Consider the following 5,091-nt stretch of genomic DNA (forward strand, 5'->3'; position numbering starts at 1 on the left):
TGCAACCAGATTAGTGTTATATACTGTGCTGATAGTTCTGATCATTTTTTTTTTTTTTTATCGGACAATGCAACCTGAACTTTAAATTCAAAGTAGCCTAAAATAGCTGGATCTGCCAGTCTCAACTCCCATTTACTCCACCGCCATCTAACAGCATTTTCACACCAGTGATACTAAATATTCTTGCAAACTGTCTAAACTTCAATATACAGTACATGAAGACACTAGAGGTTTTGCGATGTACACTGCATGAAAAAAGTGGTTTTCGTCATTTAACGACACTGTGAATTGTCGCAGAAGTTTCAGGTTAATGGCTGTTCACAGGAATGCGCAGTTAGCACAGATAATTGTAGGGAACTGCCAAAAATTGATGTGGAAGGCTTAGCACCTGACACCCCCCATGATTCATGTCACCTTGGCCTCGGTGTAGCTTTTATATGTAAATGATTACTGGAGCTATACAAATGCAAACCAGGGGAAGGGGGGTGGCTTGAGACTCACTGATCTAGAGCTGGCTAACTGTAGCCTTCTTTGACTCAACTACACATAACACCGCGACATGCAATAAAATTATATTTTTCATGTGAAACAGTTTTTTAAACAGATATCATTTAATATTTTTAAAGTGTATATTAACATTTGTGTGTACACATTTTGTTCTATATTTTGTTCTTGAACTATATTTTCTCTATTTTCATCTATCTATCTATCTATCTATCTATCTATCTATCTATCTATATACGCGCACGCACGCACACAGATGAAAATATATAGAAAATATAGTTGTTGGTATATCGATATTTTCAAGACAAATATAACAACAACTACATTTTCTTTTCATTAATGAAAGCCAAGTCAGGCCAAGCAAATTACAGAACAAAATATATTTTTATTGTATACAATTTACAAATAGTAAAGCAAATGATCACTTAAAAAATATTAGAACATTTTAGACCTCAACCACTGTACATAGTGGCATGACTATAGTCACTTTTTCTGTTGTTGTACTTAATTGCACCGTGGATGTATTTGACACACATCGTCCAGCAATGCGCTCAACAGGGAGAAATGATGCACTGTATTGTTATCGCCATTGCAAGCAGCGAATAAAATCTAAACAGTGACGTAAAAATGAAAGCAGCAAGCAAATTACAAGAAAGCAGAATGTCTTCATCTATATGTTTTGGATTCCGCGCTTTGATTCATGACCTAGTCTGTGATTGGACAAATCGTCGACGTCACGTTCATGAACTCGTCCGTGATTGGACAAATCGACCACGTCACGTTCATGCCGCCCATGCCGTTTTACGGTCTTTTAAATCGGCTGCAAGTGAGCAACTGATAAAATAGACCTATTAACAAATTGTCACTGTGTGCATTTGTATTAACTGTGCGAGAAAGAAATGGAGGCCACAGCATTTTATTCAAAAAGGAGCGCTCCCACTTGTAGTAGCAAGCGAAAGGTATGTAGTCTATAATGTATTTTGGCCTAACGCTGCCTTAAATTTTTTTGTACATTCAGATGTTTGTTGTGTGCTAACCATCATACATATTGTCTCAATAGCATTCTGGCAAGGAGAACAAGCAGAGTCCACAGACCAAAAATAAAACAGGGACTACCCGGCTTGTAAAAAAGAAATCGGTGGGTATTTGATAAGTTATTTTTATGTAAGCAGCCCCATGTGCAGCAGCCTCATATACCTATCTGCGGTGTGAACATCATATTCAAAACTAATTTTAATGTTACCATCTACAGGCTGTTCTAATTGAACGTAGATGTCCTGCTGCAGTCACTGTTTCCAAGGAACAGATGTCTGAATTCACAAGAAGGCTTCTGAATTTAGAGGCACGGATTGGTTTGTTGGAGGCGCGTTTCAGTGAGAAAACTCATCCTTCGACAGCGGATCAATCCACATCCACAGACATTTCTGCCAATGTTCCTTCAACGTCGGCGGATACTCCAATGGACTGCCAACAGCCTTTTGAGATGTGGTCATCTCCTCAGTCTGCTCGCGAAGACCATTCGCTGTCAGCGCACCTGGTTGATGCTGATTTCGGTGTTCCTGCTGCAGCCTCTACACCACTGACTGTCCGGACGCTCAACCTACAAACCAGCCCAGATCATTCGTTAGCGGGCTCAACATCAGAAGGATTAACCAACAACCCAGTGGTGACGAATCCGATGCTCCATAATGAAAATTCGCCGAATCAAGATTATTCACGGGTTTCTCCTTCCATCATGACATCATTCCATTTGAGATTGCCTGAAACACCAACAAACACCTCCCATTCTCATCACCATAATCGTATTCGCCGGTCTCTCATGCAGGGAGTAATCCTTCCAGATGTACTTTTAAATCATGTTTCAGTAGAGACCGAGAATAAACTGTATCTGGAATCAACAGGACCAGACGGGAAACCAAGGGCAGATCGTTTCGCTGTTCTTTTGTTTAAAAGGTTAATTCCCCTCAACCTTTATCAGAACTGGGCAGGTTCTGTTAACTTTGACGGCTCCAGGGGGAAAAATGCACTACCCAACAACCTTCGTCAAGCACTTTCAGATGCTGTTGGTCGGAGATTCAACCCCGCAGTTCGTGACTGGAAGCTGATAAGAGACAGACTTAACGAACTTCTCCGAAATAGAAGAACAACTTTTCCACTTTTTTAAAAAGTAAAAAGTAAAAAAATATATATGTTTAAAAACTTGCAGAACTCACTGGAGCACTTGTGATACTGAACAATTGTATCCATTGTCAGTCACATAATAAAAGCCTTATTGTTTTGAAAAATGATCCTTCTGTTTATTTGTTGACATTATTTTTAATATTAGGATTATAATACTAGGGTATAGTACTTACATTGACATTAGGCCAAATCTAAATGGTTCCCTTTCCTTTTTATGTATTAAAAAAAAAAAAAAAAACTTCATGGGCAGCGCGACATCATAATGTACAGCACAAAAAGAAATAAAAGAAAATACTACTACTACTCACAATAATACATCAAATAATTTTTTTACACTCTAAACTATAGTTTATATTTCTCCTCTTGCACAAATCAATAAAATCAAGTGTATCTAAAATTGTATAAATGGTATGAAAAAGACGAGCTACCTCTCAAACATGTTAATCTTCATTTGCTGTGGCTTTAAAATATTGAATTTTATAATGTATTTTGTAATTTTGTACTTGCTATTTATTGTTATTTTTAAATTAATTATTTTGATTGCTCAGTGTTTGCGCGCCCTGTAATAAATTGTTTAGTCGGCATATAACACAGCATGTGATGGAGTGCCTCGTCTTATTAGTTTTTGTTAATAAATGCTATATAAGTTAGTTTTATTTTATTTTTGTTATGCTGTTTAATTAAAAATAACAAATCCATCTTTTAAGAATTTGTTTTAATCTTAAAATTGATAGGTGTAGCCAATATGTAAGCAAAACCAAGATCATGAATTCAAAAGTAAAAGTGAAAAGCATCCTAGACATTACAATAGCGGAAATCCCGTTCACAAAATTAAAATAACTAGGCCTACTAACAAATATGCACAAAAGGGGGTTGAATGTTAAATACGTTTCCATAAAACAATACATTATGATAACAGACAAACTATTTATCAGCAATGAGCTTTGATTAAGCCCATGTTGAAGAAACAAATAAATAAATAAAAATGAAACTAAAGCGCGACCAACTGAGAGCGTTATGCCGCGTTCCAGGCAACCCATTACCCGTGTTTTTCCAAACTTCTACCAGTGAAAGTGCACTGGAACGGCAGTTAAAACCGTGAATTCCCACCCGTGAACTCGTACTAGATCGACGCACTCCCAGTTCCCAGTTCTGACATGACTTAGCCCAAGAAACAACAATAAAGGGGTGCGGTGTTTATGCAAGTGGCACACGGTGGAAAAATAGAGTAATATTTAGGACAATTTAACGTTGCAATCAAATTATTAATACTATAAAAATAATAAATTCTTGGCGTGACTTGCTTGGAACGCTACAAAGTTCTTTGAAGACGTGATTTACGAGCTCAAAAACCTGCCTGGAGCGCAGCATTTGTGTATCCTGTCACAAAATATGGCGAAAAGTCCTACACAAGGGGAATAGTGTGATTAAGGTGTGTACATGTCTTCCATAATGCGACTAAAATAGGAATACTCCACCTGTCTTAATTCGATTTGTGTTTACTCAAATTATGACTTTAGTCGGATTAAATTAATCAAAAATATCAGTTTACATGGTTGCTTCTTAATCAGAGTATTTAATCGCGTTAAAATCGGAATATTGTTGTCCATGTAAACGTAATCACTGTCGAGTATAAAACTTTTTTCGCAGTACATCCATTATATTTCCATGTTACACTTTTAAGACGTATAGCCCTGCATTTTAGTCCGTCAAAGATCAAAAGCGGGCTAAAATTATGTTTTAACATTCAGTGGTGATTAAAAAAAAACTTGCAGCGCTGGTGGAAACACGGTCCTGTCAGCAGCATTGAGCGCACGTTCAGCACAGCTTGGAAGGGTTCCTTGTTTAAAGCTTGCCACAAAACACTGGAACAAGTAAATACCTTGACTGTCAAACAGTAAGGAGATATTTTAATTATTTATTTAGAAACTACTGTTTTCTGAGTCAGTGATGATGCAGTTAACAGTCCTCCTCAAATCCTCGTTTTTTTTCGTTAAGTAGTAATTTAAGTCTTTCTACATATTTATTTATCATGTCTGACAAAAAATAGTGGTTACATATTTTCCACTGAAAAAAATGTAACTGATCGAGCTTGATCCTTCATGTCCTAAAAATGTGTTTTGCACTCTCCGCACAAACGATTGGCACCTAATAGCACACATTTATATCTCTTAGTATTTAAATCTTTTGTTTTACATCTATGGATTTTATTTTAGCCAATTCGTGATTTGAGAAGGCAAATTGAAACACAGAGTAGGTCAACTCACTGTCTGCCGCTTGGTCTTTAAGAAACAAAAAGCTTACGTTTAACGAACAAAAATGCTCCAAACTTTTTTTTTTCTAAATTACCTTAATAAAAAAGAAACGAAATTATAAATACTTTGCCGTTACATACAGAATGAAATA

The 5,091-nt window shown here is 36.6% G+C and overlaps 1 long non-coding RNA gene across 1 annotated transcript; it reads left to right on the forward strand.

The window, feature by feature from the left end:
* Positions 1 to 727: 727 nt before the first annotated feature.
* LOC141333722 (uncharacterized) lies at positions 728 to 2,792 on the forward strand. Its single transcript, XR_012355424.1, has 2 exons — positions 728 to 1,642; positions 1,757 to 2,792. It is a non-coding gene; the product is annotated as an uncharacterized lncRNA (long non-coding RNA).
* Positions 2,793 to 5,091: the final 2,299 nt, after the last annotated feature.

Source organism: Garra rufa, chromosome 4 (genome assembly GCF_049309525.1).
Source record: "Garra rufa chromosome 4, GarRuf1.0, whole genome shotgun sequence".
NCBI classification, from domain to species: domain Eukaryota; kingdom Metazoa; phylum Chordata; class Actinopteri; order Cypriniformes; family Cyprinidae; genus Garra; species Garra rufa.